Here is a 15627-nt window from a genome sequence, read left to right as displayed (position 1 = left end):
AAATAGATTATTGTTAATTGAGTTTCAGGGCTAATACATGTTGCATGATTTCCGCTTAGCCTTACAACTTTCGGGAGTAACTCGAAGCCTAGGGGGGGAGAATGTAGTGCCCCTACCGTAGTCAGCTTTGTAAAACCGGTTTGGCCTCGGTTGAATTTTAATGTGGCATTCTTGAATGGTTGAATTACCATGAGGTAATGTTGTAGTCAGATATTATGATTATTGTGTGTACCTGTTAATGTGCTTTCACATCGATTCTTATGTAAGTTTAATTGTCCTCCTGATTCTTGTTATTAATCTTGAGGTAACACCTTTATTTTTTTTTTATATATATATATATATATATACTTGTGTGACTCTTGGTTGTAGAAGATTGCAGGTACAATACCGTCTAAGTGCGAGGTTCGTCTTCACCTAGATTCGCAGGGTTGAGTATACCTCTTTCATCCTTAGAATTTGAGTTAGGTGGTCGTAAAACCCTCAATTTACCCTAGTCATACTCAAGTGAGCGTCGCATGTGGTCCGTCAGTTCCCTTTTCATTTGGGTTTGTGGGTCAGGTATTTGGTTGGCTTTATTGGGTTGCGTGTTTGGCATGTGGTTAAACTGAGTATTTAATCCTAAGTAGTTATTTTGATTTAATGTGTTCATTTACACATTAGTAATTAAGAAACTAAAGTAAATAGGTTTCTTTCATATAACTAATCATTAATTAAAAATTACTCTATTCATGTTTGTAGCACATTTAATTTAATGGTTAAATTTTAAATAATAAAGTTATTCAGTTTATGTATTTTGAAAGGGAAGATTTAAATTTATTCGAAATAGAAATAATTTAATCTCTTTTACTTTTTGGAATAGAAAGGTTAATTTTAATTATTTAAGAAAATAAATTTTGATTAGAAAAGTAAGTTTTATTCATATATATTTGATATAGTGTGAAAGATTGATTTTGAGAATTTAATTTAATTAAAAATATTTTACCCTCATTAATATTGTGAAATACAAATATTAGCTTTGTTAATATTGAGAAAATTTAAATTTAAATGAGGGAGAGAAGCATTATGATTTTTAAATAGGAAAAGCAAGTTTAGATTATTTGAATATTTGAAAAGAATGATTTTTCTTTTTTATTCAAAAGCTGTTTAAATTCTAAAATAAGGGATTAGGTCAGGGGATTCTTCTATTTAACCCTAGGTTTAGAAATATTTTTGGGGGATTATTTTTGGAGAGCATTTTGGAAAACATTTGGGAAGAAGGAAGGTTTATTGAGTTGTAGGTTGAGCTCTTCATCAGATCTTGCCAAGAATGCGAAATGAGGTAGGATTCGGGTGCATCTTTTTGATTTCTTGTTGATGCTCTGCAAAAAGGATTAGAAAATCTGTTTGATGGCAACACACACAAGAGCACAAGAAACAAACGTTAGTGTTAGCAACAAAAGATTATCCTAAACAGGCATATCAAGAGAGATATTAAGCATGAAATAGAAAGCATATAAACATAGAATAAAATAGCTAATCAAGATGCTCATAGTTGCTCCTCCCTTGTTCCTCTCCTCTCCAAGTCCCAAATGAGTGTAGCTCTCAGCTTTTAGCACTAGCCATGGATGCCATATGGAGATTCAAGATAGTTGAATATGATAAGCAAATGCTATGCAAGTGTAGATAGTGATGCTATGAGAAAGCTCTATGCTAATACCAGTATAACAATAATACTCTAATGCTTCCTTTTTGCTTGAGGAGAAGGGTTCTATTTATAGAAGAAATGGGGAAATGAAGGGTTAAGATTGAGTGGTTTAATCAAGGGCCAAGTTTGAAAGTTGGGGATCCATGTGCACAATTGGCACCAATAAAATGGTGACAAGTGTCAACATAGGATTGGGTTGAGAGAAGAGGTTGGAGGCATTAAAGCCCTGAGAAGACCTCATGGTTATCTAGAAGCTAAGGGTCAAGTCCAAATTAAGATTACCCACTGGATTAAGAGTTAATCCAAGGATAAACCTTTGTGCAAATGTTTAAGAGATAATCATGGTCAAAGCATTAATGGCCTGATGAGACCTTTGGGTTGGGTAGAGGTTGAGTCAAAACAAATGTTTTAACCATGTGGGAGGGTTTGAGGTAACCATTAATGGTTATTGGAGACTTTGGGGATTAAGTGGTTGAAGGTTGAAAGCCTTCAATGGTTATCAAAGACTTTGAGCCATTTAGTGGTTGAAGGTTGAAAGCCTTCAATGGTTATCAAAGACTTTGAGCCATTTAGTGGTTGAAGGTTGAAAGCCTTTAATGGTTATCAAAGACTTTGAGGGTTTGAGAAGTGACTTTCCTTTTGCTTAGGAATGTGACAAAGTTTAGAGAAGGGGTTAGGTTATTTAGAAGTGATTAGAAAATTCTAGAAGGGGTTTAGGCATGCAAGTGGATTTTGTAGAAAAATGCAAGTAGGAGAAATTTTGGTATTTTCAATTAAAATAAAATCATTTATTTCAATTAAATGGTGTAATTTGCATTTGGATAAATATTCAAATAAATATTAATTTATTTAAATGAGAAAAATGAAGATAAAGCATTAAAATGCTTGAAGACTTTGAGGGAAACCATTAAAGGCTTGAAGACTTTAAGGAAAACCATTAAAGTCTTAAGAAGACTTTAGAAGGAAGCCATCAAGTTTGAAAACTTTAAAGCCATCAAGTTTTGAAGACTTTAAGGGAAACCATTAAAGGTTTCAAGTGGGTGAGGATAAATAGGATATTAAATAAATAATTTATTTAAAATAGTTGTGCAACTTGCCTTTGTAGGAAAATACAAGTGGGTGGAGGATAAAGGTGATTTAAATAAATTATTTATTTAAAATAATTGTGCAACTTGCATTTGTAGGAAAATACAAGTGGGTAGAGGATAAAGGTGATTTAAATAAATGTTAATTTATTTAAATGTGAGAGGTGGGATTTTGGGGGATTTAAATAAATATTAATTTATTTAAATGTGAGAGGTGGGATTTTGGGGGATTTAAATAAATATTAATTTATTTAAATGTGAGAGAGTATTTAATTAAATAAATATGATTTATTTATTTAATTAATGGTCTGAATTTGGTTAAGTGAATTAAATCAAATAAATTGAATAATTTATTTAATTAATAGGAGAAGAGGGTTAAGATGAATTAATTAAATATTAATTTAATTAATTATTAATTGATGGTTAAATAATCAAATAAATACTAAGTATTCATTTAATTAAGTGGACAGATTTATGTGACTACACTTGTGTTAAAGAAATATTGGGGGAATGGTTTTTCTTGAAGTTTTCTTGCTTAAAACCTCCATGAATGATCTTAAAATTTATTTCTAGTTTTGGGAATATTGGTTGTTTTTGGGCCAAGATGGGTTAAATAGAGTAGATAAATGGGTGTAAATCCATCTTAGGTAGCCAAATATGGTTTTGTGGTTGAGCAAATCTTACCTATTTGAAAGTTATTGTGTATTTGGAAAAACCATGAATCATGTTGGGAAAATTTTCATTATTGTTGTTTCTTGATCATTCTGGAAAATATATTAGACTGTGAATAAAAGAAAAATTGGGGGTTTTAGTTGATTTATATTTTTATCTTATGGGGTTGTTGTTTTAATTTTTAAATCAAAATTGTTTTATTGTAAACCGAATTTTTTTATTTATTTTGGGGAGGGTTAGGGTTTGGCGAGCGGAGGAGCTGAAGCTCGGCTCACGTTGCCTCCCTTCCTTCCTCCTCATGGGTTCCACAGAGACCTGCGCCCACGATAGCCATAGGGTCCTGTGCCTGCGGTGGCTGCAGGGTCCTGTGCCTGCGGTGGCTGCAGGGACCTATGTCTGTGGTCGCAGGGACCTGCGTTCGCGATGGTCGCAGGTACCTGCGCCCACGGTGGTTGCAGGAGCCCTACAAACGATGGCCGCAGGGGAGGCTGCAGAGGTTCCCACCACTCCCGTGATGGGAGGTGGGCCCCGCAATGGATCCCCATTTTGTTTTAGTTTTTTTTTAAAAGGTTTTTTTTTTAAATAAAACTTATTTTATTAAGAGTTTATTTTAATAGTTTTTATTTATTTACTTATTATTAATTATTATTAATATATATTTTATTAATGAGGATTAATAAATATATATTAATTAATATTTAATTTGAAAACAGTGTATTATTAAATCATTATTAATATATATTTTATTAATAGAGATTAATATAAATATATTAATTAATATTTAATATTAAAATTGTGTATTATTAAATTATTAATTATTTATATTTTATTTTCCAAGGATTAATACACATATAACAATTAATATTTAATTTGGGTATCTGTCTTAATGAGGAAGTATGCTTTGGAAATAGATAGAACATTATTTTAATTAGAGATTTTTGAAATAAAACATATTTATTATTTGGGATTTTTAAATAAAATATTATTCAAGAATATATTATTTTTCGATTTGAATGATATAGGTCATCTGGGAAATTTAGAAATGGAATACTAAAGTATATGAGTAATTTGGAAAAGAAAATATTTATCATTGGATATTTTGAAAGTTTAAATGATATGCTATTAGAATTATTGGAAATTTAATAATGTATCGATTGAGAATTGATAAGTTAACGATACCTTCATTTAGTAAAATAAATGGCTTAGTTATATTCTTCCTCTTTATTGTGAAATAGACAAATGGTAATATTGCAATTTTAGTATTGTATTCACCTTGTAATGGTGATTTTTTTGTTAATGTACTTTTGAAAACTTAGATCATTTAGAAAACTTGATCAACTTTTATTGTTTAAACCAATAGGAAAGAAGATTGTCCTTTTCCGGTTATTGCTTATACAATGTTTAGTTTATGTATTCGCTTTTGTTTAAAGTAATGACAAGGCCTTGATATGTTTGTTTGGACCCTGTCGTTTGGCTGATTTGGGGTACTTGTTTATGTCTTCGGTCTCTAGTTTGGTTGTTGCCTTGTGATGGTGTTATAACTGGTCTTGTCCTTTATGCGGGTGTTGAGTGTTGATTTGTGGTTGACCATAGCGGTTCAGGTCTCTAGTTAGGGTATTGTCAAGCAATGGACCTTGTAATAGCTTTTAAAATATTCAGTTGGATCCATTTCTATGTAGGGATCATTTATGTATTTATTGACTGATGTGGTCGGTTGTTTATTGGTATGATTCACCTGGATGGCAGGAATGTAAATGATGTGAAACTTATGTACCCTTAACTTATTTAAATGATCAGAGGGGTCTTATAGTTGAGAAGACCCGGAGATGTAGCCCTTTAGGGGTGAACTTCGATATCAATTTGGTGTTATGTGTTTCTTTTGTTCTTATGTTTCATGTTTTAGTGTTAGCATGTATGGATGACATTTTGATAGAATGTGTAAGTGGATTAGATGAGGTTTATTGTAAATGCATGTACGCAGTCATCTCTTAATGCAGTAAAGTGGCTCATGAAAAAGTGTAGTTGATTAGTAGAATGAATTCTATTATTGTTAATAAAAATAAGTATGCATGAAAAGTTCTCATTAGTTATGATGAAATTATAGTGTGTTTTGGAACAAGATGCATGGCATGTGTTTAATGTAAAATTGAACGATATGAATGGATAACAATTGTTGGATGAACTTGTCATGTTACCTAAATTGTAATTCTAATGGATGAACTTCATTTTGTTACCTACATTTTAACCTTAATAAATGAACTTCATCATATTAGCTATATTTTAACTAAAATGGATGAACTCATCAAGTTAACTATATTCTAACCTTAATGGATGAATTCATATGTTATCTATGTTTTAACTTCAATGGGTAGATTTTCTCATGTTAGACTCATCTTCAACCATAATGGATGAACGCATTGTATTTATCTATAACTTTAAATTACTAAACAATTATATCCTTGTTTAAAGTAATAACGTGAAATTAAGTTAACCTCTTTTATTGGGTCAGAGTCGTGAGTTGAGTTAGATGTTAAGTTACGTAATCACGTTGGGAAACTCCTTAGGTTTTGTTTAGTCTTCTATTGTGTTATCGAAGCTTTTGATAACTCATTGTATCTTTATGTTGTGTCTTATATAAAAAAAAAATATTTGCACTCCATTTGTGTGTTTTAGCTTTATTCCTTCGGGGTTTCCTGGCGGGGCATTACACTTATTACTTACAAATTCATTCATCCAAACATGAGGTGATCTTATTGGTTTGGCTTCTTCACCTCTACTTCTTCGGGGTGTAGCATCTCTTTGTCTTACATTGGTGGGGGATATTTTAGGTCGCATTTTTGCATTTTTGTTTTCGGTCAACCTATCTTCTCTCGGCTTTCTTTTTCCTTTAGGATCTGCATTATTTCTTCTTGCTACACCAATCTTCATTTTTTGCCTCAAGTCCTCACCGGTTGTAGTTAGGTCAACCTTTTTTCTTGGTACACTTCAGACTATAAAGGTCTGACCTTTGTTATCTCCATTGGAGGAGACAAACTTAATGTCCTTGTGAGAGACATCCTCTCTTGTGGAGCATTCACTAACAGCATATCATAATCCTTCGGTATCCTTGGAGTGTTTTTGTTTACTCAAAAATTTTGCCCAAGGCTTCAGTGCTGCCATCATACAAGATCCTTACCTTGAGCTCATTTTGACACTTCTCAAGGTCTTTACTGATGCTCTTCATTTCTCCTTTTAGGTTCTGACATTCTTAGTCCTTTGTCTCCACTTCTAGCTACAGTTACTCACATCTTCTCTCCTTAGCATCAAAGACTAATTTCAATTAACTAGTTATTCCATTTTCCTCTTCTAGTTGAGATGTCAATATGCAGATATTGTTATTTGATTCTTCAAGGCATGTTCTCAACCGGTTGCATTCTTCATGAACTAATTTTTTATAATTCTTCAATTCATTTCTAACATTTTGCAGCTCTTCTAGTGCACTTACCAGTTCACATTCGAGATCAACTTCGGCTTCATCATCACTATCACTCCCAAACACATCTTGTCAAGGAGATTCATCAATATTGACACCTTCTTACGTGTTCTCCTCATTTTCTATCTCTTGAGCCATGAAGAGGTGGATTCCTTCTTCATAATTTCTAATGCAATAGTTGGTTGATCTATCTTCATCATCTGCACATGTGTTTGTTTCATTTATCTTCTTGATTTTATAAATCGATTCTGCAGTGCAAGGTTCATTGTTATAAATTTTCTTCAATCTATTAGTTGATTTGCATTTGTTCACCTATGAGGAAACATCATCTGAGAGCCCATAGAGTATAACCTCCATTGCTTCATCATTGCACCAGTATCTTCTTTCTGCTTCTGAAGAGGTGGGAGGATAGACATGACTAGGGAGACCATTTACAACAGACATCCAAACATAATACCCTAATGAGGATAGGTAGACTTCCATTTTGTAATACCAAATGGAATAGTTAGACCCATTAAATACCAGAGCAGAGATTGACTCGAAACAACCCATTGTGTCCTTATACCATAATCTACACAATATGGATAAAGCTTATCAACTAGGAACCTAGGATCTGATACCAATTGTTCAATACAATGTACCATTGAGAGGGGGGTGAATCAATGGTTTCCAAAATCTTAAACCTTTTGATCCTAAGAGAGAGTATCGGTTTGTAAAACAAACACAAGTAAACCTACTGGTGAGATTATGCAAGACTTCATAATGCAATCACACAAGATAGGAAAAACCTCAATGAGAAGTGTTACTAGAGTCTACTACTCCAATCCAGCCTCACAATGAAAACCTTCGGTTACAACATTTAGGGCACCAACCCCTGCACCGAGCTCCAACTCAGTGATATATCATGTACATAATCAATTACAAAAGTAATAGTCTGATTACAAGTGAATCTTGTAACCATTGCATACACTTTACCCTATTGGTTTCTCACCTCCTCTGCCTCATCGGTTGACTTATACTCCTCCTTCTATCTCTCTCAATCTCTTTGCTCACCTTCACTTGTTGTTGCTTACATATCGGTTCTACCTCTACCTATTGGATGCTCAGTCACAACATACACCTACTGTCGATTACTCTGCTCGCCAGTTTATCCTTTCTCTACTTACTACCTGTTGAATCTTCTCTCCCATACACACATGTAGCTGCTTCACTCTCCACTACCTTCTACTTGGCTTGAACACTATCAGTTCCTACCTCTGCAAATTACTTTGCATTATGCTGGTTTGTTTGATCTTGTCAGTTAAGCCAATGTTAAATCCTCTCATCGGTTTAACCTTCCCTACTAGCTCATTTCTTCAGATGTTGAGTTCCTTGACTCTTTTTAGTCTTATATACTCTCTTCTCTTCTCAAGATCACTCTCTTTCCCCAACTAGCATCTTCGGACCTCAATCTTTGATCCACATAAGTATATATGTTTTCCCACCAAAATGTAAGTTTGAACTTAGGCATGTTAGGGTTTGCTCATTGATCAAATTGGCATACTAGATCTAATCAAATCTCTTCTCTGATATTGTAGACCTACAACAAGTCATCCATCGCTTCCAATCTTGTGGCTTCCAATGCATATTTACTATGTTTAGCAGATACGGTAGACTGATCACTGACCCGCTTCTATCCATCACATTAAATGGTCTCATAGTTATCTTTCCCAGGATGATAAGTTGATCAAATCTCCTGCTTCGATCAACTCCTCAAGGGGCATCCTTTTATTTGCCTTGAGTTGTACTCTTTTGCAATTCCCCATGATTGTCATAGTCAACATTAAATATCAACCAATGCCAATAACCTCACCAACATGACACTTCACCGACCTCTGCATGTTTTCCACTTCAACTCCACGTGGCATCCTTATTGATATCCATCTCAACTTAGACCTCTGTGTTGGTTTAGATAGGATCACTAGCCAAACACTTAACTGGTGCACACCTAGCAAACATCTAACCCTACCGGTATGCCTCACCTTACCAGTTTCCCTTCTTTCCATCACCATCTCTATCTTACCAGTGTATCACATTTACCAAAACATCAACCATGTTGGTCCTCATCAGCAATCTAGGATGAATCAGCAATCTAGGATGTCTCATCATGTGCATCTTCTTCAGATTGAGAGAACTTCACATTTGTCTCTCAGTTCACTTAGTTGCATGTTGGTAACCTTGTTTACCGATTGGGACACTAGATAACTTCATGTTGTCAACCTCCATGCATCTCCATTGGTGGCAACAATAATCTCCACTTGAGCCTTGGTAATTCCAAGTGTGTAACTGTAGAGATTCGTCTTCATCTGACCGATACCCATCTCAACAGGTTTACCAAGATGGAAAACCCATCATGTCAACACTTCCTTCTCTGTCCCTATAGCACATCTTGACTTCTCATGTTGATCCAGTGTTCATCTTAGATCTTATCCTCTGGAGGCATCCTCATCTTTCACTTTAGTCATCTAGTCTATGCATCCAATCACCTGCCTTTTCTTACTCTAACTAACTTATCCTAGAGAGTCATGATGTATGTCATGTATGTTGTGGGATAAGAAAGGTATTACCATTTACTAGGGAGAGGATTAAACAACTGCACTTCAACTGCTAACCCTTCATTAGATCATATTGTAGTGAGCTCTACCGGTCACATGCTTTTCGGTTCTCATCACTCACCGATCACTTCTCTATCATGCTTGTTCAGCATTAGCATGCATACTCACAAACTAGTTCCTTCTTCCCAATACTGATATGTAAACTGATTACTCCAACATAATTACATGGTGACTTCACTACCCACACTACCGGTTGATAGCACTAACAACATATCAACTATTCTCCCATACCAGTTGTCCTACTTTATGTTATATTGGTTGACACCAGTGACAACACAATGCCAACATAGGTAACTTGGTTTCTTTTCCATAACTTAAAACATAAGGTGTGTTACATGTTTATCTCTTTGGTATAATTCTATCAGCCCAAAGGCCTAACTTGATCTTTTCATTGAAAGTTCTCTGATTTTCAACAATGGTCTTCTTAATGATGTTGATCAAGTTTTTGTTAGTTGATTCAACCTGTCCATTACCTTGAGGGTAATAATTGGATGAAGTATTCAAATAGATATTGTGCTTAACTGGCCAATCTGAAACTCTAAGACAAATGAAAGCTAAAGCATTATCAAAAATGATTGAGTCTAGGGTACCAAACCTTGACACCAAGTCTTGATAGAAGTTCAAGACAAAAGTTTCATTAGCTTGTCTTAATGGTACTACTTATGTCCACTTAGTGAAATAATCAGTTGTTGTAGGAATCCACTTGTGACATATACTAGAGGGTGGATTAATAGGCCTTATAAAATCAAGCCCCCACTTTGCAAAGGGTTGTTCAACTTCAATTGGTTGCAAAGGAAAGGCTTCAAGCCTTTGTTTGCCTACAAACAATGAACACTTTTCACATTTTCTGACCCATGAGTGAGCATCCTTAAACAAATATGGCCAATAATAACCAGCTCTCATAATTTTTTAGAGCTTTTGTTCTTGCTGCAAAGTGACCTCCTGAAGGTCCTTCATGGAATTCTTTGAGAACTCTTTCAATCTGATCTGACTCAATGAATCTTAATAAAACATTATTGAAATCATTTTTAAACAAAACATCATCTATTAATGCATAAGGAATGGCTTGAAGCCTGAAATACCTTCTTTTTTATCTGTCCAAACCTTCTGGACAGTCACCTATTTGCAGATAATGAGCAATCTTCTAATTCCAGATTGCTTGTATAGCTAGGATAGTAGGTTGTTCTTCATCATTAAATACTATTTCGACTTGTTGCTCCTCTTCCTTGTTGTTTTATGCACTTCCATCAAGTTGTTCGCATAAACCTTTGCCTCTAACTATCTTGGTAACTTTAATAGAGATGTCATATTCCATTGCTTTAGTAATCCAACCTGCCCTTTTGTCTTTTGTGTCTTTGCTGAGAAGAAACTCTTTCACTATTGTATGAGAAACCATAAGCTGAATTTTATTGTTAAAAAGTATGTACCTAAACTTTTTAAGGCTTCTTATAACAACTAGTACATGTTTTTCTACAAATGAGTACCTAGTTTCATAATGATGTACAATCTGACTAAAGAATGCAATGGGATGTTTTAAGCCTTCATTACTTTGTTGGCACAACATTGCAGAGATTGTTTCCTCACCCCCAAAATCATATAAGATAAAATCTTTTTTTAAATTAGGATTAATGAGAGTAGGGGCTACTGCAATTACTTCTTTAATTTCTTCAAAGTTGTTTTTACCTTCCTTAGTCCACTGAAAAGGTATATTATTCTTAAGCATGGTTGTTAATGGTTGCATTAAAGCTACAATATTAAGAATAAATCTTCTGATAGAGTTAATCCTACCAATAAAATTTTGAAGTCCTTTCTTATGTGTAGGTAATGGCAATGCAAGTATGGTTATGATCCTCTCAGGGTCTATTGAAATCCCATGCTTTGAAACAATATATCCCAACAATTTTCCTTCATGACCAACAAATATGCTCTTCTTGGGATTCAATGAAATGCCATACTCCCTGCATCTTTCAAAAATTTGTCTAAGATAGTCAAGATGTTGATCAACATTCTTAGAAAAAATTATTACATCATCTATATAAACCAAAACAAACTTGTTAATTGGGCCCTGAAATACCATGTCCATTGCACGCTAAAATATTGCCCCTACATTGGAAAATCCAAATGGAATTTTAATTTTAAGCCATTGTACCCAGCTTGGTGGTAAAAAAAAATTTGTACTGGTCTTCTTCTTTGACCAAAATTTGGTTATATCTTGAATAACCATCAAGCAATGAGAACCTCTCTGAACCTGAAACAATCTGCAAAATCTATTCCATTGAGGGCAGTGGATAATGATCCTTCAAGAGAGCCCTGTTCAAGTCTTTAAAGTAAACACATAACCTGAGTTCACCATTTTTATTCCTAACAGGAACTAGATTGGAGACCCAGGATGTGTGCTTTATGGGAAAAATGATGTATCCTTGAACAAGTTATTCCAATTCAGTCTTCATAAGATGTTCTAATTTTGGATTTAAAGGCCTTTGTTTTTGCCTTACAGGTTTTCAATTCTCAACCAACTCAATGGTATGCTGAGCTAAGTGAGGATCTTCATATCTTTCTTCAGGAGTGCATACCTTGCCAATTTTCAACAACTTGTCTTTGAAAATCTAAATTGATTCATAGTGTTCCTCCTTTATGAACAAGTTGCCTTTATCTTTTCTAACCTGATCATCTATATTGAAAATGTTTTCAAGGTTTACCAAACCTTTGGGAAGCTTATTAGTGTTCAATTGTAGGAATTGATTCTCATATTGTTGATTGAACTTGTGTTGATTTCCATCGAAAAATTCAGCCTCTTCAATTAGAAAATTTGAAATTTGCTCATTTGATTCAGAAACCTACCAATTAACATTATTATCTGGGACTGAAGGTCTGACATAAATCTTTACATAATTCTATCTTTTCACATTTTCAAGCTCCTTGGGGATATAAAATTGTGCACCTAGGGTTGCAAGGCTATTTGCTTCCTTATTTTGACTTCTAGGTATGGACAATAGATTAAATGCATGAAAATATTCAATTAAATCCCAAATTCTATGCTTATACATCTTCAAAATATTATTCTTGGTGGCATGAATATTTCTAACTTGATTCACCACTAATTCACTATCACCAAATACTTGCAAGCACTTAACATTTCTCTTTCTAACTCACTCTAGTGCATGTGCAAGTGACTCATACTTTGATGTATTATGTGTACAACTAAAAGAAATTTTGAAAGAAGAGTAATATTTCATACCTTCGGGTGAAACAAGCATAGCACCACCTCCAGAACCATTTTTACCTATTGAACCATCAAAATAAAGCTATCATACCTCATTTTTCTGCTCTTCTAACTACTGGTTGTGATGGTCCTGTTGTTTGTCTTCTTTTTTAAGGTTAGGAACAACAATACCCTCCTCATGGATCATATAAATACCAAGTCCTACCTCATCCATGTTTTTGAAAGGATCTTCAGTATTCTGAGCTACCCATTCATCCAATTTTACATCAAGTAGTCCTTGAATGGGTGTGTCTGGATCTTGGACAATGAGAAATTCTTCATGCTCATGAACAAGAAGATCCACATTTATGGGACTTGGTGTGTATGTTTCTAAATGATCATTGGCCAAGCGTTATAATTTGATGGTCACCTTAGTGCCATATCTGGTTCTAAAGAACATGTGAGATCAATCAGAGGAATGATAACCTCCTAACTTAGATGTGAAATCCCTAGATAGGCAAATAGAAAAAAATATGGTGGTAGATCAATTATATAGATATCCTATGGGATTACAAAATTAGGACAGACATGTAAGGTCAAACCAAGGTTTTTGATGACTCCAATTGACTTTACTATTGTACCATATAGCTGGACAACTCCTCTAGAAATAGGTTCATATGTTAAACCGAGTTTGTCTGCTAGTTGTTTAGGCATTACAAAATTGTTGGCTCCTAAATCTATCATGCAATTATGGATTAGATGTTGGCCTACTATTAAGGTGACATAAAAAGGAGGAGGCTTTGCTATTTGGGTTGGCTGACTACTCTTATCTTGAGTATCATCGGTTAGCACAATGTTAGGTTGATCTTTCTGAGCCTCATTGTTTAAGGAAAAATTAGCTAAAGCTTCCTACAATAAGTCTTCTTGACTGGAAATATGCAAAACATCTATCATAGACATGGAATCTATGGTCTTTTTCATAGATTCAACAATATTAAAAGTTGGACCACTAACCTTTTATTGTAATTTTGGAACAGCAGGCTCTGCTTGTGTTCATTTGGGTTGAAAGTGTACTTTTTGTTATTCTCTTGCTACCACAAGCTATCCTCTTGATAAAATATGTACATTTTGGATAGGTGGGGGTATCCGAGCAAATTGTTGACTTGTAGAATCTTGTTGTTTTCCTTTATCTCCTTGTTGTTGACCATTTACAGCTTGTTGTCCTATGTCAATAGCACATTTTTTGACCTTGTTTTGGCAGCAATAGGTGTATGTGGCTGATTTTGCACTTGTGGCTGATTAATACCACAAAAAATCTTCATCCTGCCAATTCATTAAAGCAACCTCAGGACCTTCTGGTTCTTCAATAATACCTACATTCTGGAAAGATAATGAGTTATTATGTACTATTAAAGACTATGATTGTGCATGCATTGCATTCAAGCAGGATGCTTGATTATGGGCTTGTTGGCATGGAAAACATCAATCTTGTGCCACGTTGTTCTGAATAGGCACAGTTTCTTTTGAATTGTTGGTAGTATTATTATTATACTACTGGTTTTGCCTATTATTAAACTTCCTCCTTTGATTTTGAGAAACAAATTTGCAATTGGGCCTATTAGGGTGATATTGGAGTTGGTAAGGTCTATAATTTTTACCTTTTTGATTCTTAAGGCTCACTAAATCATTTCTAATAATCTGCAATATTTTTGCCATCTTTTCTTCAGTACCATTAAGCTCTTGCAGTTCTAAATTTAATGTAACAACATTGTTATGAGAAAACTTTTGGAATCCTAGTGCTGGAACAACAGGTAATGCAGCCATAGGAGGTACTTGCAAAGGTATCAATGGTTGTATATCAGGGAAAATAGGCATAAGAGGTCTAGGGGAAATTTTGCCAGCTTGTATAAGGCCATTTTCTGCTCTAATTGCTACATTATAAGTTGTTGGTAATGTAACCCCACTCATATCTACTGAATCATAACAACAATATCATTGTTTAGAGCTCTCAAATAGTATAAAAAGGCATGTTTAGGAGAGGGTTTTACCATTGTAGGAATTCTATTCCAGGTTCGCTCAAAACGATAATTGAAATCAGTCATCTACTCTTATAGAGCCCTCTTGATAGTGGTCATCTACTCAACCAATGATAGGTGACCTGACTATCTACAAACTGCTTTGTCATCTTATCACCCAAATCATCCCAATCACCAATTGAATTAATTAGCAAACCTCTGAACCATTGGAGTGTTTTACCTTTTAAGGATGTTGGCAGTAGCCCGAGTGCTACGTTCTCTTACGTTATATGGTGTACTGTGCACAAGGATGTCATATCTATTATGTGCTCAATAAGTGTGGCGTGGTCTTCACCAGTAAAAATAGGTAGACTTTTTAGAGTCGCTCCAGGTATGGGATCATGTTGGGTCAGATTTAAAGGGTTGCCTCCATTAAAAGGTACAAAAGCATGTGCTCTTGGTATGGCTATTGGAATTACTGGAGGATTTACTAGTGGATCAACCAGTAGATTCTGGGTAATGAATGGTTGAATTGGGGTTGTTGCAAAAAGAGGATTTATACGGGAAGCAAAATTAGACTGAGAATTAGGCAAAGGAGAAGAATTAAACATAAAATCAGAATTTGGGTTTTCAAGAAAATCTTCAGCTGGTGAATCTGCTGGAAATTCAGCTATTGAATTTGATTCTTTATCTATCTTTTTCATTGTATTTAACCTTCTATGTGATGGTGGTAGCTCAGTGTGCTCAACTGGATCCTCACTTTGTCTGATATTTTCTCATATGATGTTAAGATTTGTTCTGCACATAAAACCAAACAATAGAGTCACCAAGTACTTAGGAAAA

The sequence above is a fragment of the Cryptomeria japonica genome, chromosome 9 (assembly GCF_030272615.1).
Source record: "Cryptomeria japonica chromosome 9, Sugi_1.0, whole genome shotgun sequence".
Classification (NCBI taxonomy): domain Eukaryota; kingdom Viridiplantae; phylum Streptophyta; class Pinopsida; order Cupressales; family Cupressaceae; genus Cryptomeria; species Cryptomeria japonica.
The sequence above is the reverse complement of the archived record's forward strand: the minus strand, read 5'-3'. Positions refer to the sequence as shown.